The sequence below is a fragment of the Meriones unguiculatus genome, chromosome 17, assembly GCF_030254825.1.
Source record: "Meriones unguiculatus strain TT.TT164.6M chromosome 17, Bangor_MerUng_6.1, whole genome shotgun sequence".
In the NCBI taxonomy this organism is placed as follows: domain Eukaryota; kingdom Metazoa; phylum Chordata; class Mammalia; order Rodentia; family Muridae; genus Meriones; species Meriones unguiculatus.
In genome coordinates this window covers 25757467-25784288 of record NC_083364.1, presented here as the reverse complement: position 1 = coordinate 25784288, position 26822 = coordinate 25757467, and the positions used below count along the sequence as shown (strand labels likewise).

Genomic DNA, 26822 nt, shown 5'->3' with positions numbered 1-26822 from the left:
CCTCCTTACTCCCACCTGAGACCATCCCAGACCTTATCTTATACCTTAGAATCTCGGAATAATTTTCCCTTTGTCCACTTTCCAGCTGTGTCTCTGGCCTTAAATCTCTTTTAGAGTGAGGCAAGAACTGAACGAGTGAATGAATGATATCTCTTTCCCCTCCCCATTCCACCCTGTGTTTCCTTATCTGTGTGATAACACCAGGAGTGTCCCTATAGGCCTTTGTACAATTGTCTCATAACATCCCATATCAGAAGGGTGATGTGACCTGCCTGAGTGAGGCGGTTAGCTCTGAGGGGACCATTCTTTCCTAGAGACTTTCAAGAATGCCATGTTTCTGATTAAGCCTCTCACAGCAAATGACTTTGTCTGGGGCTGACCTACATACCCATCCAAAAGACAAAGCCCAGACCACGATGAGTGACAACTTTCAGGTCGTTCCTCTATGTGCTGAGTAGCCCAGCCTTCTGCCAAGAGCATGTCACACAGCCGAAGCCCCATTACTTCCTAGTCATCGGGCTCTTTCCTTTTGGCCTCCTGCTAGACTCACTCCCAGCTACGGGCTCAACCCACAGGTCCAGCAGACACCTGGGAAACACCTGCAGGTGACCAGGGTGATTTGTAGTCAGGACCAGCCTGCGAAAGACAATGCATAAAAACCAAAGACAGAACCAGGGACCCCATCAGCTGAGCGGGGAGGCAGTCAGGCAGGGCTGCAGACCTGTCTCAGAGAGGCTCTGCTGCAGAGCTACAGGGCTCAGATGAATCCAGGGACCCTCAGCTCTATGGCACTGCCTCGGTATGCTCTTGGACAGACCTTCTCCTGGTCCTCTGCGCCAGTCAGCATCTGAAAGAGCATCCTACACAGGATGATTCAGCACGGAGGGGGCAGATGTGCGGGAGTCTGAGTGTCTTAATGAATTCTCAGCACTGGAAGAAAGGATTGGCATCTAAGTGAGGTGGAAGACTGACAAGAGGGGATCCCTCAAGTGTGACAAGGGGAGCGGTAATTAAAATAGCAGATTGCTATTGGGTGGGGGGGATGCTGCGATGGGGTAGATTGGCGTGAAGACCAAGGGGCACCCAGGGAAGTGTCTGACAGAAATGATTCCCAGGGATGTTCTGGGGAGAAAAATCCATCTGGAAACAGAAAAGGAATGAAACAAGAATTTGCTGCATTATTTAAAGCTTTCCGGAGGAGGGGGTATTCAGGAGAGAGGAGGTTAAAAGAGAGGAGAATGAAATTGCTTTACCAACGGGGAATTAAAGGAATCATAAGGGCCTATTAAAATGACTCAAGAAAAATAAAAAGGATGCAAAATGTTGTAAGCTGTGAAATTAATGGCGGCCGAGCTTCTTGGTTCATTCTTTAAATCTGCTTAACAGGAAAAATGAAGGAGGGCCATCGGTATGCTGGGGAGTAACAGGGTCCTTGAAAATGCAGTTCCAGGGATCACTGGCAGAGCTGAGTGTGAGGCAGACAGTGAGTCCCGGGATGGGCAGAGCTAGCCAGAAACCAGGCCCACGGCAGCCACAGTCTGCTTACATAAAAATGCCTGCCCTATCCTTGGCTTCCTGGATGTTTTACTCTTTCATGGGAGAGTCCACATGCCCAGAGTCAGCAAAGCCCAAAGATGCTCTTGTAGCAAACTAAGGCTCTCCTGTGGAGGGTGTTGCTTCCTGGCATTGTGGTTTGGGGCTGGTTTCTGAACCTCGGAGAGTGTTATCTGCAGCAAAGATAAAATGGGATTAAGTGTGAAGAAGGCAGTGAATGCGGGCTCAGTCAAGCTAGCTGCCCCGCTTCTTGCCCATGCCTTTGGTCTAAAGGACCTCCTGTGTGAAGGTCTGTCCTTGGAATAACCCTGCCTAGGGTTTCTATCGTCAATTTACTAGAGAATACCTGGGGCCTAAAACCCCAGGAAAGGTAAAAAGACAATAAAGTCCTAACGCCTGCTCTGAAGTGAATGTGCTTCCACCAAGCCACTGTGCATAGCCCTCCAGTAGCCTTACCACAAAGATGGTGGGGGAGGGGACAGGGGAGGCACCCTCCCCCAAGGACCCCTGCAGGTGGCTATGAAGCACAGGTGGTTATGAGAGGCTCCCCTGTGACGGGAGGATGTGAAGGAGAGAGAGAGAGAGAGAGAGAGAGAGAGAGAGAAAGAGAGAGAGAGAGAAACAGTCTGGAAACCAAGCTGGGTTTCTGAGCACAGAGCCGTGGGGTCCCTGAGGCAATCTGAGGAGGAATCTGCAGGACTCCATTGGGACCAGTCTGGACTAGAAGGACAGGAAGCAGTCTGATTGGCCCCACATCCCTCTTTGGCCCTTTGTATCTGCAAGGATGGCAAGGGCTGGTGAGTCTCAAGACGCTAACAGGTTTCTACCCTCGCTGCGATTCATTCACATCTGCCTGTTTCTGAATAACTGCCCTAGACCTCTTCCTCCCTCCATCTCTCCCTTCTTCCTTCTCTCTCTGTGTTCTCTGTCTCTACCTCTGTCTCTCTCTGTTCTCTGTCTTTCTTTCTCCCCCTGCCCCCCGCTCTGGGTTTCTCTGTATAGCCCTGTATAGCCCTTGCCCTGTAGACCAGGCTGTCCCACCTCTGCACCCCTAGCACTGGGATTAAAGGCCTGCACACCACCACCCAGCTGCACCAGATTTTTCATTCCTCTTTAACAAGGGGACCTCTGACCTGTGCTTGACAGTGGAGATGATATGGAAGGCGAGACCAGTGTCTCCCAACCCCCATAGCTCTTCCACTGCGCTCAGGTTTTTCAGCACTTTCCTGGGTCTGCCCATGTACCTGGTGGTGGCCAGGAGAAACCTCAGCCCTCCATGCCCTTCCTTCCAGGCTGTGGTGAGGTTGTGTCACTGCTGCCAAGCCCAGGAGCCTCAGTTTGCATCCGCCTGTGTCGGGCTCACCAGGCATCCCTGTACAACCTCAGAAGAGAGTTCTCTTCCTGGAAGATGGGAGGGAGCTGCATTATGGTCCATTCCCCCAGTTCACCAACTAGCTTACAGCAGAAGCGGCCGACTCCTGCCTGCAACCCTAGCCTCGTGGGCCAGCCTCCCAGAAGGCCATCTGGCCCAACTGGGATCTGTAGGTTAAATGGGAGCCTATTGCCAAATTGCAAGTTGGCTCAAGTTGTTTAGATTCTCTGACCCTCTGTCCACACATCTTAAACACAGGGACAATATAGACACTTCATGTGACTATACGAAGGGTAAACTAGAAGGGTAAACTATAAATACAATGTTTCTGTAAACACAAATCTTAGACAAAGGACTGTTAATTATCAGTTGATTGTGCAAGAGGCACATCAACCCATACCAATTAAGGATTTTTAAAAATGAGGCCTCGTCATAGCGTCCAGGCTGGGCATTTCCTCCCGCTTCAACCTCCTGGGTAGCTGGAGCTATGAGATATGCGCCACCATGCCCAATTCAAGGAATTATTTTTAGATAGCTTATCTGGAAGCTGGAATGCAACCTCACACCTTTTTAAATTTTAACTTCTATTATCCCCCAGGCTGACCTCTACGGCAGCATTTGTCAACCTGTTTTGCAATTGTTGCTTTACATGGTAATATTCTACTGTCCCCTGCTGACCTCTTCTTGAGTATGCGGTGTTCGTCCACTTAATAAAAGGTATTCTCTGCTGTCCACCTTTCCCGTGCACAGCAGGGGGCCTCAACACCTGATGACCTGCCGGCCGGTCGGAGACCCTGGGAGGAGGGGTGGAGCTGGTGATGACGATGTCAGGCGTGTGGCCACCAGGGGGCAGTGGCGCTCTTCTAAGCAGGACCACTTGAGTCATTCATTGCAGATTTCCCCCCCTCCCTCAGAAGCAGAGAGGGCGCTGCAAAAATTACTCTAGTTAATAAAGGCCAGAGCCTAGGGCCTGCCTGAGTTCTCTCTTTGTGCTGGCACCAACTCTGTACAAAGACAGGCCCATCTACCAGGATGTCCTGAGCCCTGCTTTCTGCCTGTAGCCCGAGTATCCAACAGTCGGGAGGGCCGAACCGCGTTGCTCCCTGTGGCGAGAACTGATGGTCTCTGCTGGCAGCAGGGTCTGAGGGCCGGTGTACACGGAGTGCATACATATGAGTCTGGTGAGTGGAGTGTCTGCTGGAATTCTCAGATCGCCCTCACGCACATCTGGCCGTTCTCATACAAAGTGGCCAGCACCTAATAACTGGAGGTCCGGTGCAGGACTGGCCCGCCCACTCACTGACTTGCTTGGTGGCCTGCGCAAGCAGCTTCTTTTCTCTGAGCCTCAGTTTCCTCGCTTATAAAGTGAGGGCTTTGAGAGATGGCCCCGTAGTTAAAGAGCGCTGGCTGCTCGTCCAGAGACCCGGATTTGAGTCCTAGCACCCACATTAGTGGCTTACAGCCACCTTCTAACTCCAGGTCCAGTGGATCCAGCGCCCTCTTCTGGCCCTCATGGGCACTGCATGTATGTGGTGCACAAACACACAAGCAGGCCAAACAGCCATACACATGAAATTGAGAAGGGGGTTGGGGGAAAGGAGAATGGTGTGGACTTTGAGCTAGATGGCTAATGGCTTTTCGGGCTCTGACACTGACACTTTGTTAACGTCAAAGCATATGCTACCAAGCCAAAGGCAAGGAATTATTTTTAGATTCCTTCCCCAGAAGCTACAGTGACACCCTCTTCCTTTCCTTTTTAGCATCCATCTTATCCCGATATGACCTCTGCAGCAACCAATCAACCTGTTTTGTAACTGTTGCTTTGCATACTAATCCTGCAGCCCTCTGCTGACCTCTTCCCCATTCTTCCTACGACCTCTTCTTGTCTCTCGGGGATAGACTAACTCAGGTCCCAGCCCTCCAGGTAATGCTGTGACTTCTTAGCCCAGATTGGAACTTGACTCCTTAGGAGGGGCCCTTGCTAGCTCTGGCTTCTTACCTGACAAAAGCCAGCCTCGCTTGGCTGGACACTTACAAACATTGCTCGTTGCTCAGAGGTTCTCAATGGCTGTGGGGAGGGTGTCACCGGGCTCTGGGTGTGTGGATGTTTACCAGGTGGGGCTGCCTCCACCCGTCTCTCCTTGACCTCAGTTTTCCCTCGTTCTCAACCCACCAAGGACCCCTTCTGGCCATCTGTGTTGCTATCATCGGGTAGGAAAGAACCCTGGATCAGATTCGACGGCCTGGGATTCTGCCAGCAAGCCCAGTCCGGACCTCTGGCTCCCAGGACCCCATGGGATTCACGCCAGGACCCTCTTTTCACCTCCAAGAAGGGCAGGCCAGATGACAACTGAGCAAGTCCACGCTGCTGTTGAAATGAGGGGAGAGATGTTTCTTTATAATTTCCCCCTTGAAATAAACCCAGACTTAAGAACAACAGAAACACGCACAATGTGTTTTTAGTGGAACCCAGATGGGAGGCTGGAAGCCCAGCGTGCTGTCTCCATAGAGGATTCTTGTCTCTGGAATTTTGCCCTCTCCTCCCCACCCCCTCAGGCACATCCCCTCCCAGTCTCTGGGCCTGGGCTTTCTGGTCCAGGGTAGCCTTCCCCCCCCCCACTCCCCCATGCCATCTTCTTGGTGGTGTTTCAGACAGGCATGGGATGGGATGGGGGGAACGTGGTCACCTCCTGGACACAGCTCAGTCTGGTGAGACCTATGGTTTCAGAGATCTGGAGAGAGAGGAGTGGGGAGCAAGACCAGCTCCGTCCAAACACCTGGATCTGACGAAATACAACAAAGAGAGTAAATTAAGACATCTGAAAAAAAGTACTGTAAGGAATTCCACTCACCCACGTGGCCCACTGCTTCTCATTACATAGTTACAGTTTTCCATATTAACATATGCAAATCCAGCCCAGTGCGTGAAGATTTGGGATACAAAGGCCTTTACCCCTTCCCCCAATTTGGTCCAAGGATTTCCCCCTGGGGTAAAGAACTCTCACCAGTTCCACTAGGAGTCTACTAAAACAGAAATGTTGGTCTGCCCTGGATGAGGGCGATTTCATGGGGGAAGCAGGGAAAGCGCCCTCGTGGACGCTGCTGCTCCTGAAACTGGTACCAGTCTTTTCCAACAAATCCTCCCGAAGGGCCGCCATGTACCAGAGGCTGGTGTGGGAACAGGAGAGGAGGCACCACCAAATGAAAACATTGGCGCTCACTCAAGGCTGTTCATGAGCTTCTAGAGGAGAAGAACATCAGAGATGATCATTAACTAGCTTCTGGAGAGGGTTGGGTTTGGTCGGGGATGAGTTGCCTCTGGGACCTGGGGACAGAGCTAGTTGCACAGAGAGCCCTGCTCCCAGGGCGGAAGTTTGGGTTGAGCCGTGTAGACAAAGCCAAGATTGATCTGAAACAAAACAAAACATGGAGGGCTGAGAGCCGTGTGGTGGGAAGTGAGCACCCTGTTGAAGGAATACAGGAAGAAAATAAGTAAACAAATAAAAAAAAAAGTACGTGAAGGGGCTGGAGAGATGGCTCAGCGGTTAAGAGCACTGTCTGCTCTTCCAGAAATCCTGAGTTCAATTCCCAGCACCCACATGGTGGCTCACAACCATCTATACTCTATAGTGCCCTCTTCTGGCATACAGGTGTACATGCAGATAGAGCGCTCATACATAAAAAAAAAAACACACACAAAATCTTTAAAAAACAAAAAAAAAGCCATGAAGGCTCAGATGAGGAGGAGGGAGACAGCATTGAGACGAATGGGAGATGCTGGGAAAAAGGAATAGCCCAGAGGGCATAGCATGAGCAATGTCCAGAAGGTATTCCTCTGAAGCTTAAATGGGGGACCACCTGACCAGCAGGACGGGGGAAGGAAGTTCGTGGACATGAGCATTGAGGCCGAAGGAGCCCCTGGCAAGCCTAGGCCGCTGAAGAGATGGCTGGCTTTGCTGAGTACAGAGCCATCTCCAACCTTTACCATCGCCAGTCTTCAGCAGACAAGAGTTGCTTTCCAATCCCACATCCCAGGAGAGTCGAAGGCCATCTTGGATAAGAAAACGGCTAGAGATGGTGTGACCTCCTGGTCACTGAGTGCATACAATGTAGCGGGCTCTGTAGTAGGTGTAAGCAGGCCCTCCCCACCCCATGGGAAGAGGTGCCTTTTTGAGGGACAGGGCTGCAAACACTCTTGGTGAGGTGCTTGTAGGGCTGTGGTCTCTGACGGCCTGAAGGCCTGCCGGGTCCCAGACTCTTAGCCTGGCACCTCAGGGCAGTGATTTCTTCTGTAGAATTAAGGACCTTAACTCAGGGCCCAACCCTGTGTGGGGAGAGGCTGGGTGCAGAGATGACTTCAAGATAAAAAGCAGCAGAATGCCAAGAGGCTTGGGAATGAGGAGGAGGGCTTTTTGTTTTATTTTCAGCACTGAGAAAGAAGTGTCATTGGGCTCTCCAGGCCGTTTGGTTTCTGTTTTTCTATTTCAGAGCCTTACACTGAGGTCACTGCCTCCATCCCCCAGCCTGGGCTGCCTTCCTATCACTTGCCTCTGCCCCTTCAACAGTCACCTTCTTGGGACAGTAAGTGTGGAGCCACAGTAGAGGGAGGTGGGTAGAGGGCAGGGAGTGTGCCTGACTCTCTGTGGAGCACACAGTGGGCTCCTCCATTTCTCTTCTCCCTCAAGGCCTGTGAGGAAGGCCTTGCTGCCATGAACTGGAACCAGGCCCACAGAGAAGGTGCACAGGCCGGGCAGCGGGCAGGGAGGCCACATCCGGGTCTGAGCTACAGCTCCTGTTTTCAGCTATGACACTTGGCCTGAACCTAGTCCCACGCTGTCCCCTGGGACCCCCCCCCCCCCACATGAACCCTGATACACACATGTGGAGGAGCGGGGCAGGGAGTGGAAGGCAGAGCCCAGACAGAGGGAGTAGAGGTCTTAAAAGCCCACCGGCAGGCCTGTGGGAAGGGTTAAAGTCCTTCTGACAGGTCTTGGAATACATCAGCCAGAGCAGCTGACACTTTGCAGCCATGCTTCCCCAGGAGTCAGGGGCGACTGAGTCCAGTGGGGAGGGAAAGCAAATGGCCCCGATGGCTCTGACTTCAGAGGCTACGGGCAGGAGGCTTGTGGGGAGCAGAGCTGAGGGCGCTGCCTGGAAGGATCTGCCTCTGGGTGTAATTCGACTAACCTGGAGGGAGAAAGCTCCGAGTGGCACGTCGCATATGTCTTTTATTAATAAAGAAAGAGAAAATGGAATCATTATTACTGTGCAATTGTAGTTCATTTGCTAGGACTACTCCTTCAAAGCCTGGGCGCTGGGCGAGGGCACAGGAGGGATGAAAGGGACCTTGGTATGAACTGCTTGGGTAGCACCTGTGTGGGTGCAGCTGCAAAGGGAGCCGTGCCTTGTAAGAATCTCAGAGCTTCCAGACTGTGCCATAGCCCTGGCGCCAGCCCCAGAGGCCAGGTGACCTTAAAGGAAGGCCCTCCCGCCTCCTGGAAGTGCCATTTCTTTCTTTTTTTTCTTTTTTCTTTTCTTTTCAGGAAGTCAGAGCTCATATTCCTGTCCCGTTGACTTGCACAGTTGTTCCGGGAATCAAATGGCAGCCCCCATGGACCGTTTTTTCTTCATCTACAACGGCTTACCCAGGTACGTTATGTGACAGGCCCTGTGCTGGGTGACAAGAATGAGAAAGAAGGGGGGGGGGTGAAATGAAAACCTTGCCTTCCAGAATCTCACACACTAGTGAGGGTATCCAGGAAGTTTGAAATGATGACACAGTGTACAAAGGGGAGCCCCAGAATACCAACCATGTTCCTGAGACGTGGAGGAGGGCTTATGCCCATCCTTTTGGTATAAGGGACAGGAGAGAGTCTTACCCTGGTAAGGATGAATGGAGGTAATCCATATTCCCCCATGTAGCTATGAGATTGTGTGTGTGTGTGTGTGTGTGTGTGTGTGAGAGAGAGAGAGAGAGAGAGACCCTGCTAATAGACTTTGATACGCTGATCTGAGCTATTAGCGAATACATGTTATGGCCTTGGCTGCCCAGGAAGAGCATAAAGGGTGGGCGAGGTCGGAGGCTTTGGCCAGGCTGCTTTTCTCCATGTGGTAGTAGCACCCTGCCTGCCTCCCGGAGCCTTGTACGCTGCTCTGAGTCCATTGTTGGCTAAAGAGCATCCTTTGACCATGCCTGGAGGTGGACAAAGGCCTCTCCTCAGTGGTGGTTAAAAGAGATCTCTTGGGTTTTTGAGAGGAGAGCTAAGGACTGGGGGACTGGCCAGTGGGCATTGAAAAGGGGGCACATATGACGAAGGAGGGAGCCAGGCCAAATGTCATACTGCTTTATCCTTCTGAGGAGAGGACAGGGCTGAGGCTAAAACTCTGAGACATGCCTATCCTTCCACTTGCAACCTCTTCTCTTCTTTGGAGTCCTCCTTCGGTATTTCATGAGGTGGTTCTTCAGATGCCAATCTGTCCCAGCCCAAGGAAGCCTGGACCACATCTTCAAAGGAGTGAGCTCACACTCTTTAGAGCCAGGGAATAGTGACAGAGTTAGAAGGAGGACTCTCTTCCATCTGGAGGAAGATCGTTCACAGGAGGCCAAATCTGGCCACATATCAGCTGTCTGACCCACAGCAAAACTGTCCTTCCTCCATTCTTCGGTCTGAAACTTGGGAGCCTTCAACTTCCGTGGATCGTTTTCACGGAGAAGTCATTGTGCTTATCCACAAGGAAGTAGGTCTGAGGCTCATCAGAGGGACCCTCCCTCCTCGAGCACAAGGGAGAACCCCGGGCCAAGTGGGCTGCCAATCATGGCCAGGCTCTTCAGGACTTCCTGTTCTACAGACGCTGAGTCCCATTTAATGGTGCGGCTGCCATTGTGGTCAGAGGGACCAGCCCCAGCCAGAGCCATCTGCAAGATGCAATCTGTTCCCCTGGCGGAACTGGGAGAAATGTTTATTCCTCACCTCCAGGCCCCTGATGAATTCTGATTCAAGCCACACAGGCCTAGGGATCAATAGTTTTAATCATTTCAAAAACTAGCCCCACTCTGGGTAAAATTACAATGTGCAAGACGCTCAATGGAGCTTAAAGGCCACAACCTCATTATCATTTCATTAGATTCACATTTCAGTAAGATGGAAAGAAATGTTCTCACACACCACCCACTCCCCGGCCCCCTCCCCTCCCTCAGCCCTGTAGACTAACTCTGGAGGACAGCGATGGTTTACAACAGCTGTCAAACACCAGAGCCACTGGCCCAATCCCAGCATGCACTCTGCCTGAAGAGGAAGCTTGCTGAAGTCACTGGAGACCTCAGTGCAAATCAGCGTGAATGTCTCCCAAATCAAGTTTGCGATCCTGGGAAGTTTAGTGAAAACAACCGTGCTGTCAGGGATTGGCTTCTCCCAGCTGCAGGGGTTAAGTCATCAACACAGGGTAAGCCCAGGCCGGCACAACCCTGTCCTGCCCCAGACCCCAGACGCCCTCTGGGATACAGAGGGTTTGAAAACGTCTTAAACTTCTCCAGTTTGTTTATTTTCCAATGTTTAGTGATATTGTCCATGCAAGAGGCAGAGCCCAGCTCTTGCGAACAGTTAAAGCCTTCCAACTTAGGAGACAACGCAATTCGAAAACGAGAGAGGGAGCGTTCGCACTGGAAGGGAGGCAAACGTTCACACCAAGGGCGCACATGCAGGCACAGCGAGAGTGAAGAAGGCCTGCTTGCATGGCGCATGTGCAGAGGGCCGCGCCAGCCGGGAGCCGACGTCAGAGGGAGTTGGCAAAGGTTTGCCAGCCCGCGCTACGCCGCTCCTACCGCCAACAGCTTCATGACTGGGGCCTGTATTGAGCTATGTGAGGGGGAGGTTCCCCGGAGCCCCCCCCCCCACGTGCTTGTGAATGGTCATCACTGAAAGGGATCCTGTGTCTTGCCACCCCTACTGTTACTGGGATGCCCAATGGGACTGGTCTCACAGGGAGTGGGAACAGGGATAATGTTCTATCCCTGCCTTCTCTTCCTCCACTCCTAAAAGATGTGCGTGCCCCACGCTTCTCCGGATCTAGCCAACATATCTGAATCCCGGCTGTCACACAGTTGAGGATCACGGAAGGCCCCCTCTCTACACCCTCACCCTGGTGCTTCTCCGTCTTAGCTGCCTGAAAGAATCATCACAGAGCTTGCCTGAGCCGCAATCCCAAACCAAAACATCAGGCTCTCCAGGTATCTGTAATGTTTCAGCCTCCCTGGGAAATTCCTGCCTGCAGCCCAGGTTGAGCTCCCCTTCCACAGGAGTGAAGCAGGAAGGGGGCAGGAGACGTAGGGCGTAAGGAAACTCGGGTGAGAGAGGGGGACTGATGTAAGGGAGACCCCGGGCCACACCTGGCCACACACCGAGAACACCCAGGCTGCCAGTGACTGGTGTTTCTGGTGTCGGTATCTCTCAGCTGAATCACTTTGGGAGAGTCCAACGAAACAGGTGCAGAGAAACTCACTGCTGGTGACTTTCCACCTCAGCCTTGGTGGCCTGAAGGGAGGAGGCTGGTCAATGGCAGAGGCAGAAGCCTGTAATTGCCAGGACTTTGGGGCCGCCTCTGATCTGTGTAAGTTTCCAAAGGACCCGAGGCAGCTGGCCACCTGTTCCAAACACAGGTGTGGCCAGGAACCGACAGAGGTGAGCTAGCTGCTAACCTAGAGTTTGTTATGCGCTTATTCCTCATGCATCGCTCTCTGTCCACTCTCATCCTAGTGTTTTGGCGGCTTGGGGGTGGGGACGGACAACGACTCAGGTATTTAAATGCAGCCCCATGTTTCTTGAGCTTTTCATTTTTCTCGCTTAGAAAAACTGGGTCTAAGTGGACCCATGGAGACATGAGCAAATATGAGGAGATCCATTTTTAGCTGCAGCAGCCACTGAACCCCAGGCCCAGCCCACTCACCAGGAGAAGGAGGTTGGAAATGTCTCCTTTGTAAGTGAAGGCATGGAACCCAGAGCAGAGTGGCTGGTCCTTACCCACAGTGGCACATTCCATGTTAAAGACATGACTGGCTAGGTATGGATGAACAGAGCTGGCTAGCGCTGGCTTCACAGCACTTCCCCATACGCCATCCTGAGTGCCCCCAGGAGACCTGGCTCTCTCAGCCTTGTTTTCTGAAGAAAACCTTTGCTAGGATGCTCTCCCAGCACATGGCAGAGGGCAGCTTTGGCCATGTCTTTATGCTCCGGTCTCCTGCTCAGTTGGAATGGGTTCCTCTGGTATCTTTGATGCTCACCTGTTTTGTTTGCATATTGTTAGTATCCTACTTAAACCCACTACTGAGGGTTTCAAAGTGTGACTAGCAACCAGAGAGTAGTAGGAACATCAGTGACTGAAGACTCTAAACCTAGCTTCTCACTGCTCACATTCTCTGCCAGATATGTCTGAGAGCTTCCAGAAAAGGGGGAGACCATTCTCTGCAGGGATATTTTGGAGTGGGATCTTCCATTCATACCCAGGGATGCTTGTTGGCCCTCGGTTCTAAGATATATTAAAAGAGTAAAAGCCACATTGCCTCAGGCAAAAGCCTCTGGGCTTCACAGGTAGGCAGGCCAGGCAGGCTCGCTCACTGGAGGCAGAGCTGTGCTCGGAGGGCAGGTGGTCCTCTGACCTGCAGAATGCCCACATGGATGCCATCTCTTCCAGGAGCCGCGCTTGGATGAAGGCAGCCGCCTTTCCCAGGGATACAGAGCTACAGTCCTGTTGCCTCTAAGGGGGGACCTCTTTGAAAGGCTGCCCGAGCTTTAATGCATTCCTGGCAGCAGTTTCTCCGTGAGTAACACCCAGCTAACCTGCCCACAGGTCTTTCTCTCAATCTGTCCTCAACAATTCTCACCCACAAAACGGAAGCAGTGAGTCCTGCCTTTCGGTGCCTTTCTCAGGGTGACATGAAAGCACCAGTCAAAGGAAAGGACTGACATGCTTTAAAGCCAGGAAAGCGACCAGTCCCTTCCTGATATACTGGCATTCAATCCCTCACCCCAACACACACACACACACACACACACACACACACACACACACAAATGAGAGTGCAGAATTCTGTGATCTTTGTAGTTCTGCAAATGTCTGAAGCATTATACCATTGCTACATGACAGAGAACTGGGTATACAGAGGCCTGGGTACAAGGCATTCTCTAACATCATAGGAAGGAGAGTGTTTTCTGTGGAGGGCTTCATGAGGGACATTTGCCATAGCTTTGAAAGATAGATAGAAACTGAGCAGGCAGAGAGCATGGGAGCGGCTCTTTTGGTCAAGGGATGCTAAAGCAGTAAGCTGTGGAGTTGGGAAAACACGGAGGCATGCCTGGGCCAGTCCTCCAGGCTGGCTGAAGACAGGATTTCATGAGAGGGTGAGGGGAGGAGCCAAGGGTGGGAAGAGAGTTCAGGACCTGACTAGGTGAGGCCCTGAATGTTTAGGGAGACTCAGGGGATTCTGTTGGGATGCTGAGAAATTGAGGAGAGCTCCCAGGAGGTCAGCCTTGGGAAAAAGAACTGGATCAGGGCACCAAGACCAGGTCAGAGGTCATACCCACAGCAGGCTAGCAAAAACCACACCCTTCCCAGGATTGGTGGACCAGAAGCACATAATCCCAGGACAGGAATGCTGACCTCTTTCACACATGGCTCTTACTAAAACATGCCTCTGTGCAAAACCTCTGAGCTGGTGATCTTACACCGGGGAACAGGTGAGCTCATTAGCCAGAAATTGTTTGGGGAAGTGAAAGAGGAAACTGACCTCAAAATAAAGGTGCCTGACTCACTGTCTCTGAGTGTGACCTTGTGCTTGAACACCCTCTGAGTCTACTGCCAGGCACCTCCTCTAGCCACACCTTAGCTCTCAGGAATGTAGACACCGAGAGGGAGTCCCACGTCTGAAACACCTACAGACTTCAAGAGTCAGGGCAGACTGAGACCCACTTCCTGACTCTTTGCTGGAGGACCTTCAGCACATCACGTCCCTTTTTTCTAGGCCTTGATTTTCAAATCTATAAAATGGTAATCATAACCATCACCACCCATTTGTGGGACTTTTACGAGGTCAAATAACCCAATAAACTTGAAATGTGCTTGAAGCTCTTTGGAAGTGGGTGCTACAAAAAAAAAAAAAAAAAAAAAAAGCCAGCTGTAATTGTTGCTATTGTTGTGTAATTGGGCATCACCGCTGTAGACTTGGGTACCTCTGCTGAGAGAGAGGTCAAATGCTGTTCAAGGTGTTTGAGTAACTTGCAAACACCTCCCCTTGTTTAGACATAGGCCAGACCCAAGAAGGATCCACAGATACTGCCTACCTGAAAAACGGGCCTTGCGTCAAATCCTAGGAAAGCCAGGAGGGCCTGGCTGAGAGCACCTTGGAGAAGAGGCAACAGGCTGACTCAACCCTGCTCAGCACAGAGGGTGCCAGGATGCCAGGCAGGGAAAAGCATGTGACTCAGGGTGGGGCTTTCTGTGCGCAGAGGAACTACGATCACTCATCCTTTCGGTCCCTCCAAATCCTGGGTTACATCCATCCAGATCATTCCCTCTCCACATCCTTGCCTCCTTCCAACCCTCTTGCCTAGAAGTCTAACACTGCAGCCAAGTGACTCAGCATCCCAGGGACTTGTGAACATCCCCAAGCTGGTCTCATGCTGCCCACCTGGAAAATGGGTCTAATAGTCCAGATCTGCCTGCCTCCAGTGCTGAGGCCGGGGATGATCCCGTGGGTGGGGGAGGCTCAGTTACGATAAAGTCTTGTACCAATATACTGGACTGGTTGAGGGCCTGACTCTCTAAGATGATGTCATGTCTGGGGGTGAGTGGTGTTGGCTGGAAGATGCTGTGCTCTAACCGTGAGAGAAGATTTAGGCGAGTCCTAGGAAAGTGGTGCCCAAAGCTTGAAAGCTGGGCAGAAGTTACCTCTGGGACGTAGCTTTGAAACCTCTCTCAGCATTGTATACAGAACACACAAAACAAACAAGAATTTAGGAAGCCGGGTCAATGTGTGGGAACTGCGCTCTTCCCAAGCGTCCCTGAAATTACGGGAAGGAGGCAGAGGCTGGCTGCAACAGTGACACCCCAGGACTACCAATGGCATGTGACTGGGAGGAGGAGGGGAATGCCAGAGCTGAGATAAAGGAATGGCTCCTGTCCCAAGAGGCCCTGATGGACAGAGAGAAGGCCAGAGTGACCACCCAACAGGGTTTGCCCTGGCCATAGGGCACCAGACCAGGGCAGGCCCTAAAGGCTGACAGGGGCTCTGTATGCCCTGCTCAAGGCAAGGTGGAGAGAAGCAGACGTGAGCTGTCCCGAGAAGCCTGTGAGCCACTGTGGGGGTGGGGATGGGAGTGAGGGTGAGGGTGGGGAGGGATTCAGGGTGGGAGAGGGGGTGGGGTGGAGACACTGAGACAGGGCAGATGGGGTGGTGGGCCTCAGGCACCTGGAATCAAGTCAGGTTATCCGTGAACACACAGACCTCACCCTGCCTCTGCCACCTCACTTCCTGTGTCCCCAGCCTTAAATGATACCCAAAGTCATCAGCATAGCCTGTGTGTGTGTGTGGTGTGTGGTGTGTGATGCTTGTGTGTGTGTGGGGGGTATGTGTGTATATGTCTGTGCGGTGTTTGTATGTGTAGTGTATGTGATATATGTGTATATGTGTGATGTGTGTATGTGTGGTGTGTGTGTGGTTTGTGTATGTGTAGTGTGTGTGATGTGTAGTGTGTGTGTGTGTGTGTAGTACGAATGTGTGTGCTCTGTGGCGTTGGGGCGAGGAGGGGCAGGGAGCTGAGTCTTTTCTTTCACTTGACCCCTCATCTTCCTCAGTCAGACCCTGACCACACTCGGATGCACCCACCCAGCAGGAGGGCCATCCACCTGCATGTTGGGGAACATCCACTACTACCCTGCTGTCTTTCTTTGGTGCATGGCTATGCTCGGAAGCTCAGGCGCTAGACTTCTGGGCCCAACTCGGGCTGACTAGCAGCCAGTCCTGTAGACTGGACAGATCAGCTGACATTTCTGGGCTTCTCTCTGACCCACCGTATGTGTGGGGCACAGCAGGACCCGTGTCACAGCTTCTCTGAAGAAATAAATGTATTAACATTTGAAAATCGCTCTGGAAAGCCTCACCCATGAAGTTGGACCTGCAGGGCCGTGTGACGAGGTCGCTCTTGGCTCCTCTGGGCTTCCGTTGTCTTCCTCCACAGAAGCGCTTCCCTCCAGCTTCAGGGCCAGTATAAGGAAGCTCCCAGAAGGAGAGCCAGCGCCGTCCTTCTTCAGCGTCCTCAGGCCTCTCTAGCTGCCTGGGCTCCAGATCCTCTCTCCAAAAATGAGTGCCTCGTCTTCCAAAACTCTGCCTAAAACTCAGTGTTCCCAACACATGGTGCTGTGCGCAAAGTACAGGTTCTAGGGTCAGAAGGACCTGGGTGGATGCCTCAGCTTGCAGATGAGTGACTGGGCACGCTACCTAACCCCTCTTAATATCCTAAGTGATGCTAAGTGAGACAAACAGCTCTCCCTGCCAGGATAAAGTCAGGACAAAGTGCAACGGTGAAAGTGAAGGTCTCGGCAGGGCCGTGGTGGTGCCCAGCAGGTTCTCAGTGGTCACTTCTCTTCTCCCCCGTCCCTTGCCCTAATGGCATTCATGTTCTCTGTGCTCCAGCCCCCAACATGGGCTCCAGCCACAGTTTGCTTTCTCTGGCTTTGTCTGTAGATGTTTAACATCTTTTGGATCTTCTTTCATCTGTTTGAGGTTTGCTGGACATTTTCTATCTGCACTAGGCCCTAGGAAGGGCTCTGGCAGAATTCTTGCCTTGAGGAGCTCACAGAAAATTGAGTGATCAAATACAGGTGTAGATAATCTTTGGGTTCTGTGGTGCATGGCACTGTGGCACTTTGGAACACAGCATGTGAGGTGACTTCATTGCTTTCAGCCACTGACGACCTTCAGTTTAAGTCAGTAAGCAATGCCTAAGTCAAGCTCTGTCCTGGGCATGGTGCCTTCACCCTCAGGAGCACGGGGCCCAGAGTAGAAGACAGTAGGTGTAAGGGTTCCACCATGTAGACAATGTCCCAGGACCAAAGGTCAGTGAAGTGGGAGGGGTAAGGAAGACTGCGTGGAGGAGGCAGTGCCCAGGATTTGAAGGATGCGTGGGCTAAGCGAAGGACAGGCTCATCCTGGGCAGCGATGGGAGGGAGGGCAGGCACGATAAGCCTTTCTGAACAGTTTGGTACACAGGCAAGGAACTCAGAACTTCCAGCAGCTCTTCTCTTTCCACTCCCAGTACCCCTCCCCAAGCAGACTCTCAGTCCCAGCTCCGCAGTTCCCCTCTCCCCAAAACTTTATCCTCTGTGAGGATAAGGCCTGGCTCAGTGGATCCACACAACCTGGGGAACAGAGACTCTGGGAGAACAAAGAGGAAAATTTGGGTGGAGCTTTAGGGCAGGCTGGAAGGAGAGGTCTTTGTGATCCAGACGCTGGATATCCAGGATGCTGATCCACAGCTCAGGGAAGCAGGCTCAGGCTAGCAGTATGCTATGCTTGCTCAAAATGGCAGCTGGGCAAAGTCAGGGACCTGCTTCCTGCGCTGAAGCCGCCTCATCCTCACCTTGGCTTCCTTGCTCTGAGTTTGCTCAGGTCCCTGCTCTGCCAGATCAGTTCCTGCTATTTTGGTCAAGGTGATTGGTCAAGGCAAAGATTCCCTTGCCTTGCCAGAGCTCTCCCCGGAACAGGGCAGAAGATTCCCAGCATGTCCCACACGGGAGACAGACAGATGCAGTTCTTGTGCTAGGTATCCCGAGTGCACACATGAGCACGCATACACACACACACACACACATACACACACACACACACACACACACACACACACACACACACAGTCCACCACTGGAGCTCACAGTGTAGACACAGACACTCCTCACCTGGCTTCTGCTCTGAGACTCACACAGAAGGGCCAGCTTACCTTAGCTACCTTTGCAAGGCTCTGGGCCTCCAGCCTGGGGACGTCAAGCCCATGGCAGAAAGCCCTAGTATCTTTTACTAAGAGGGCACCAACGGGTTAAGAGAGAGCATTTCCAGGGAGTTTGCCTCTTAATCAACACAGTTAATTCTTTTCCTTTTACAAACATAAATTCTTGGCAGTCAGTAACCAAAAAAGAAAGGGGTAAGAAAAAAAACCTTAACCCAACATTAGTCAAATCTTTGCCTCCTTCCTATTTTTTTTTTTCCAAGTTAAGACCCAGGGGAATTCAAAGCAATGAGAGAAATCCCAGTCCAGATGGAATGTTTTTGCTAATATACGTCTGCAAGTTATTTAAGTGTGTGTGTGTGTGTGTGTGTGTGTGATGGGGGTGAACATGAGAGCAAGCAAACACAGCTGAGTGGTGTGTGTGTGCCTGGGTGTGCGTGCGCATGTGTGACCAGGACACACAGCCCAGAAGAGCCAGCGCCACCCTCCCTGCCAGGGTCGCAGCTGTCCTCCAGCCGTAGCTCTCCAGTCTAGACTTGAAGCAAGACACAGCCATTACCCAGGACCGCCTTCGTCCTTCATTCAGCCCAGGCCTTCGTCCCTGAGGCTCGGCCTCTAGACAGCCTCAGTGACTGGCTCCTGAGGTGCTCCTTCTTGCCCCTACAGGAGGCTCCTGAGTGACAGGCCTGACATGCGCCCAGGGACTGTAACCTCATCGAGAACCTCTTCGGCCCCCACCTGCCCCAGCCCCCCTTGTCTGCTCCCTGCTGAGTTAACTCTAATTCTTTTCATCCTTCCCCCTAAGTCTCTCCCTTGGCCCTGTAATCAGCTGTGTGGGTTTCAAATTCTGATTTCCAGGGAGAGATTAAACAGCTTTCTCCACCCAAAGGCACTTGGAGACCCAGGGCCACCCCAGGGCTGGCTCAACTCCTCTCCAGCTGGGGGAGGGGAGCCAGCTCCCACTCTGTTGAGCACTGGCCTTCCCTGAGTCCTGGGCTTTCCATGTGCAACTTCTTATGCTATAGCCTGCCTTGGCTCTCCAGAGTCCAACCTCCCATCACTTGTACGCACAGAGGCCTTCAGTGTGTCCAGCTGGCCCCAGGGTGGGAAGCCCACAGCTTCCTGTATCACCAGCTTTGAGGGGACAGTGGGTAGGGTCCGATGTGTGGAGAGCTCCTGGTTGGAGGCTTCCCGGCCTTCCCATTTTTCTCTTCAGCTTCTCTTGCCCTCACGGGTCCTTTTGGAAAAGCGGGGCCACTCAGAGTCTCCTCTAACTGGGGGGTGGGGGGTTGGGGGGGTGGGGGAGCGACAGGACAGGATTTACCAGCCATCTGCTCTTGGAGCCTACTGGTGTCATCTTAGTCCTGGGGCTCAGCTCAGCCCAGTTAACAGTCCAAACTGAGCCAGGTTTGGGGACTGAGGAGGAGAATGCCCCTGAGGAGGGCCGAGAAACAGCTTCCAAGAACCAGGAGAAATGAGTTTTGGGCAAGGTGTCATTAGCACTGACTTCCAAACTGGGAGAAAGAGCTGCCTAGGAAGAAATCGCCGAGGCAGAAAAAGGGGAAGAGAGCCTCCTGTGAACATGTCCCGAGATGGCCCACCGAAGTGGGCGTGGCCCTGGCCCTGCACACATGGACACTGGCTTCCCAAAGGCTGCGGATTCCAGAAAGATAATTCAGTCTGTCTTGGACTAAGGAATTCAGGGAGTCCATGAGTTTTCCAGCACTGTAAGCAAAATTCTTGCGAGGGAGAGAGCCTTCGTGGTCGTCTTCTGCTCTCGAAAGAGTCATTCTGGGAGGCTAAAAAAAATGCTGAGCTAAAAGTTAATATAAAGGGGACCCTTAGCCTGGCGGTGGTGGCACACGCCTGTAATCCCAACACTCAGGAGGCAGAGGCAGGAGGATCTTCAAGGCCAGCCTGGTCTACAGAGTGAGTTCCAGGACAGCCAGGGCTACACAGAGAGACCCTGTCTCAAAAAATCCAAAAACGGGAGTGGGGAAGGGACACCTGTGGCTGGCCGAAGTGGACTGAGCAGCCTCAGGTTAGAACCAGGAGGCTAAATCAGGCTCAGGTAATATGACACAACTGGTGCCCACCTGACAGGGTCCCAAGGCCCAGGATGCTGGTGTTATCTGCTGGGCCCTGGCACTCCTCTCATTCCCCAGGGAGAGGAGATAGCAGGGGGGATGATGTAAGCACAGCCCCTGTCTTAGGGCCTGCATCTTTCCCAGTGTACACGTGGTTCATTAATGGCAGAGTGGAAACGCGATCCCCTTTTCAACAGGCTGCGCTTGTGCCCAGCACCTACATGGGTTCCTCAAGGGAATTCTGGGACACCATTAATGCCAGGGAGGTGATTGGGGGAGGAGCAAATCAGCTTGCCAGCCAAACCGTCGCCATTCTGGGGCCCCGGTCCTTCTCAAACTACAAGACCCCAGAGGGCCCGAGGGGCCCTTTGGTGCTGTTATATTAGGTTTTAAGAGACGTCCTTCATGTTGTCTCTCTGGAGATCATTTTGTGGCGGATCTCAAAATCCTGGGAGCTTCCCCAGTTCTCTCTCAGTTATTTTCCAAGACCACCCACCCAGAACTTGGAGTGTGTTCCTTCCTCCTCAAAGTCAATGTCCCATGGAATAAGCCACAGGAAAGGAAATAAGAGACTGGAAAGGTCCTCTTTGCCTCTGGGCTTACTTGGTGGTTCACTTGCCTGACTGGGTGTTTCCGTGGGACAGAAAGCAGATAACCCGACTCACTGAGATGAGGAGGGGGTATCCTGACTCTGAGGAGAAGCTCGTGGAGCTGCACCCTCTGGACCCTCTGGACTGCTTTCGGCACTGGGGAGGTCCAGGATGCTTTTTTTAAACCAGGCATGTTCGTGTGTGGTTTGCCCATGGGTGTGGATATATGATAGATCCAAGAAATGTAGATAGGTGTATACACTCAGTGGAGCGTGGGGTGGACGATCAGGCTACCTACCAGCCGGTAGCCAAGCCCAGTCATTCTCCCCAGCAAGTAGATCGGGTTGATCAGTATCTCTCTTTCTCCAGTTTGTCCCTTTCTCCAGTAACGCCTTCCCAACTCCCCAGCATCAAGCTGTCATCCTTACCGACTCCTCCCTGAAGACGGGCTGTTGCTATATCCTCACTCTTCCTCCGCAGCAGCAACTCTGAAAACCTGTTCCTTTCTTGGTCTTCCGCCTCCTCCGTCAGCACCCCGCTCCCGTGTCCCCATCTCTTCCCATGTCCCTGTCTCCTGATCTCTGCCGTTCTTTGCCATTTCTTTTCCCTTTCTCTCCTCTGCGCTTTGCCCTCCTGGATGCTCCACCTGGGGGCCTGTTTTGTGTAGAGCCCTGCAGGTCTCTCCCGCCAGCACATCTATGTCTTTCTGTCTCCATCCTTCTCCACAAGGAAGTAAACCAGGAACTCTCTCTGCAGAGGGAGAATGCCTAACCCACTTCCAGCCAGGCTGTGTAACAGGCCTGGGCTTCAGGCCCAACCTGTAGACATCACAGGGTTGAAAATGTCTCCAAGGCCTGCCACCCTGCTGAGAAACCTTGGGCCTTAGGAAGAACAGCTACACACGGGAACCAGTGAAGCAGCCCTGACAGTTACTAAAACAAGTGTTGGGCCTGGCTCATTTGCATGTTGGGTCTCTTTTACATAAATCTGCATGTCAAGCTGGAGGCCCTGGAGCCAGGTAATGTAAAAAGGATGCAGAATAAATTAATCAGTATGCCCTACTGCAGGTGTCAGAACAACTGGCAGAACAACTTAGCCAGCTAGTGGCCCTCAGAGTGGGGGTAAAGCAAAGCAAGGCACTAGCTGGCTGCTGGCAGGGTGAGAATGTGTTTCAGGCTGCGGAGGGCCCAGAGGGCAGCCCACTACCAAGCGGGGCTCAGAGCAGTCCTGCAAGAATGGACAGGCTGAGGGAAGACTAAGGGACCTGACAGCTCTCTGAGGAACAGGAAGTGCCAGGAGCTTTCCGAGGGCGCCCAGCGATCCACAGCAGTGTTCAAATCAAAGGCTGTCTTTTGACTCTCAGTGAGGTTGCTTCGCTGCTCCTCAGCTGCCTGGGAGTGGATAGATAATGCTGCTCCATCTGAGGGTCTCTAGGATCCAGGGAGAGCAGGGCAGAGTACCTGTCCGTCTTCATCTGGCCCTCAATGAACACTGCTTCTCCTCCAGCCCTTCCTTAAGCCAGACACCAGACCTAGCTTCCCTTCTGGAAAGTGCAAGGGCCATACAGGTAGTGGGGTTCTCTGCTTTAGGAAAGTGTCACTTCTTGAGATTGGGAAGTGGTTCTTTGAGCCCCAAGACCACAGAGAGACCTTCCACATGAGAAGAAGATGGAGAGACGGGTGTGGTGGTATAAGCCTGTAATCCCAGCACTCGAGGAGGCAGAGGCAGGTGGATCTCTGTGAGTTCGAGGCTAGCCTGATTTACAGAGCAAGTTCTAGGACAGCCAGGGCTACACAGAGAAATCCTGTCCTGAAAAACGGAAACAAAACCCCACAAATATTGTCAGACTGCTCCCTGTTCACACCTTACTGGCTCCCAAGAACACTCAGGAAGCAGGGCTTCTTGACATGGCCTGGGCTTCCTGGGATCTGGTTATTGCTCTCTCCACACTCTTCCATCTTTCTGTTGTCTACCCAGCTGCACTCTTGCTGCGCTGACCAAAGCTAAGATCTTCGCTGATACCAGTGACTCCCCGCTCAGTGGTGCCAAAAGGGCTTCCAGGGCACTGCCTTCTTATAAAGCCTGAGAGAGGTAGTCTTGAGGGCTTTGCATCTCAGGAGACCACTTGAGAAGTAAAAGGAGAACCTAGGCTGACCTTCGCTTAGCAGAGAGGACAAGCCAGGCTCCTGGGAAGGAGGTGGCTTCCTCTAGGCTCTGTTCCATGGAAGAAGCCACTACCAACTCACCTTTGCCACTGAGGGTCTCCCATTCTTGGCATAAATCACCATCCTGAGGGCGTGTGGATGAGCAGAAAAACTTTGGGATACCGAGAAATGACTTTCAAGCCACACAGACTCACTCTCCAACTATGCAAGTATCTGGGAGCGAGGACTATCTCTTAACAGTCTCCCCCTGCAACTTACTGGCTCGTGCTCTCTAGAAAACACTGGCTTTTCTTATCTTTTAAGAGGTTAGGAGAGTAGGCATCAAAGCAGGGGGCATCTGGGGAGCTGCCTGTTGAAGGAACAGCCCGGTGAAATCTCATGAAGGTCACCCTTGGCCTATGGAGGGCATACATATTGTGGAGTGTGAAGACCTGAGTTTAAGGGCCTGTTCCTACACAAACAAATGGGCAACTCACTCAGCCTCTTTGATCCTCCATCTACAACAAAATAGCTCTCTTCTTACAGGCCCTGGGAAGTGATGGGTGCGAAGTGCCTTCTTAACAGGTCAGCGTGCCAATGTGGGGACTTGGGGCTTTGCTTTTGTTGTTTTGAGACTAGTTCTCGAGTAGCCCAGACTGGTCTTGAACTTGCTGTGTAGCTGAGAATTACTTGGAAGTTCTGCTCCTCCTGTGTGCACAAGCAGACCCATTTTTGTGCAGTGTTGGGGATGGAACGCAGTTTCAAGAGCATTAGGCAAGCATGCTACCGACTGATCTGTATCACAGCCACACAAACTGTTTTGGTTCTCTTTTGTCCAGCACTGGGGAGTAAATCTGAGCCCCTCTTGCTTGCTAGGCAAATGCTTTAAGCCAAACTATATCCCAGCTCTTTCTGGCTTATGTTTTGAGACAGAGTCTCATTAATAAAATGCCCAGGTTGGCCTGGAACTTACTCTGTAGCCCAGGAAGAACTTAACCTCGTGATCCTCCTGCCTCAGCCTTCTGAGTAGCAAGCCAAGCTACAGGAGTTCTTAAGGAGGTAGGCAGAATCCAGGAGCTTCCTAATGGGAGCCCCGCCCCGGTGCTCAGAGTAGGTGGTTCTGCCCACCTCTGCCCTTGCACGCATTCTGGGCCTAATCTTCTATGGACTGTAAGGAGGCAGGCTTACAAATATTTGTTCCTTATGGCCCGACTTTCATGAGTTCTACCAAGCTGGCGATAAGAGAGCCTGCCCTGCCGTCGGACCTGACACTCGGCCTTCTGCGCGGCAGGTCACCTTGTGTGCCATACCCTTTAATACCCAGAAGTCAATGCAGAGCTTCTCAGTTACCGCTGGGAGGGGCCCAGCTGAGGCGCCTCTGAAATGAGTTCTCTTTGTTCTGACTGTGATGTTTAGGAGTGACCCAAGATTCTAAGTTAGCCCTTTTCAGGCCAGGTGGCGACTAGCTCTGCCCTCGTCCCACCGAGCGCTAAAGCAAAAGGTTTTGAAAAGACTTGAAGTGACATTCTCCTTTAATTATGCACAAAATCTCCAGATCTGTTTCAGCCTTTGAAAAGTGAAACCCAGGAAGGCAGGTTCCCCAGCAGAGCGGAGAGGGCCATGCAATGAAGTTCCCACCTCCATGTCTCCTGTGTAATTTAATGAGTTGAGGAGGCTTATCAGCCAGGCAGCGCTGGCTCCAGACATGCTGCAGCCTACAGTCAGCAAAGGTCACATTCGAAAGCCTGGCTGACCGGCAAGGTGAGCCAGGGTCCAGGTGAAAAGCTGAGAGCTTGTCTCCTTGCTCAGTCACCCCGCTTTCTTTGTTCAGGCCAGACCAACCCTCAGTCCCCCCAGCACCCCCTGAACTCTACCTGCCCTCCTGGCTTTGAGTCTGGGGTTCCAGCGGGCGGTGGGTCACTGCCTCCCACCACGGATGGCCTCAGACACTCAGACTACTACCAACAGTAGTTTTTCCTCCTCCTCCTCCTCTTCCTCCTCCTCTTAAAGCAGTGTCTCCTATATTCCAGCCTAGCCTTGAATACACTGGGTAACACCAGTCTTGAACCTCTGACTCTCCTGCACCTTAGAGAAGAAGACCCACTGCCTGGACTAGCTGGCTCCCCACTGACTTTTCAACGTGCTCCTCCGCCCAGGGGCCAATCCCAAGGGTACCTCTTGTGTGCACTCAGAGGGTCTGAGCCACAAACACCACCATCTTGTTTAGCCAGCCCCGCTGGAGGTCCGTGAGACCGTCCCTGAGGTGGTGTTCGCCTGTCTCAGTATCTGCCACACCTCGTATCTGGAGGGTGGACTTGGTAATGGACTTTCCCAGTAGTCTCCAGAGTCTAAAACAGAAAGAAATTGTGTGTAGGGGTCAAGCAACCCAACCCCCTTTCAAAAACAAACACAACAGTTTTCAAGACAGTCATGTTATGCAAGCCCAAGCTGTTACCTTCAGGGATGCTGAGTTACAGGCACCACTGCCAACCAACCCCAGCTTTTAAATCACCGGGGTGATGGTGGTGCAGAACGGGGGTTCATGTGACATGGGCTGGCCTCAAGCTCACGCTAGAGACAAGAATGGCTGATTTGGATTTTAATCTTTCCTCCTCTATCTCCCTGGTGCTAGGTATGCACCAGCACACACGGATTCTCTGACCCCAGGGCACCTGTGCACTAGGCTGACACTCTGCCAAAGCCAGCCCCTCTCCAGAATATTTGTGGTCACATTCCATCCCCTCTTAGGCTAGGCTGAGGTTCAGGGAACAGCAGTGACCTAGTCAGCTGTACCGGCTACGGCAGACCAGTGGGGACGGCACTCAGAATCCAAAGGGAAGAGTGGGGTCGGCTTTGGGAGGGATGCTCCGTGACAGGGTGATGGAGACACGAGACACGGTGCTCTGGAGCACAGCTGTGCCCCATAGCTGTGGTCACCTCTTAGAACATGCGACCCAGGTCGGAGGTGCAATTTTACCTTATATTCGTTAAGAGTGGGGACCCCTAAAACTAGCCTGAATTCAAACACAGTGCAAGAGAATCAACCAAGCTGTTCCACCTTCTTTGTGCTCAGTCTTATCAGCTGTGGAGTGGAGACAGCAACAGGCCTCTCCAAGACAGCTTTACAGATCATGCATGCAACATGCCTGGAAGTCATTACCCTGGATCAGTGGTTCCCAACCTTCCTTAATGCTGCAACCCTTTAATACAGTTCGTGTTCTGGTGACCCCCAGCCATAAAACGATTTTTGTTGCTACTTCAGAACTGCAGTTTGGCTACTGTTATGAATCGTAATATAAATGTCGGGCGTGTGACCTGCCGGGGTCGCGACCCACAGGTTGAGAACCGCTGGGCCCGCCGCATAAGCACCACAAAGTCAAGGGTTGTACTTCCTGCTGGATCTTGAGGGTCTCGGGCAACAGAGAACACGGACCACATTCCGTTTGTGTTCATCTTTACCTGCCCCAGGTTGTTATTCTTTATACGCCCTGGAATATTTCCGTGTTGTCTCTCCATCACCCTTCCTGACGTTTCGTGTTCCTGGCCAATTTTGCCTAATTCCCTGATTGTATTGGCGGTGTGCTCCCTCATCCTGCAGACTGTGGGGCCCGCTGTGCTTCCGCCTCTCCCACCTGCAGGGGGCGTGGAAGCACCGCCCAGCCCGCCCAGCCCAGGGCTTCCCTGCCCATCCCCCTCCCACCGGTCCTCAAAGCACTATTCCCTTTTCTATATTTTGAAATTCTGGCCATTCTCCCGTAACTTACTAGGCTCTGCCTAATAAGCCAGGAGTGGCAAAACAAACCAAAACAAATCTCTACATTGCGTTTTCCTAAGAATGCTGTCCACTTATTTTTGTTTTGTCTGTTCAAAACTGCCTGATGTAATTCCCTTCTGCTCTGACAAATGGGACCCTCAGCAAAGAAGGAAACAGAGCCAAAGAAGACGGGAAGGTGCCAGAGGCCTTCTGGAGGGTTATGAAGTTCCCACCCAAGTGCAGGCAGCTGGACAGTTCTCGTCTGTGTTGGGGCCTTCGATTTTGGGAAGACGGGACACTTCCTTTTGACTGGTTCTGGCAGGGCTGG

At 52.3% G+C, this 26822-nt stretch overlaps 1 long non-coding RNA gene across 1 annotated transcript in view; it reads right to left on the bottom strand.

Moving 5' to 3' along the window:
• Window positions 1-5414: 5414 nt before the first annotated feature.
• Window positions 5415-26822, bottom strand: part of LOC132648499 (uncharacterized) — a 47084-nt gene continuing 25676 nt past the window's right edge. The window contains exons 2-3 of the long non-coding RNA XR_009586889.1: window positions 5932-6167; window positions 5415-5709 (exon numbers count right to left, since the gene is read on the bottom strand). This is a non-coding gene — a long non-coding RNA (uncharacterized LOC132648499). The remainder of the gene's footprint in view (window positions 5710-5931; window positions 6168-26822) is intronic.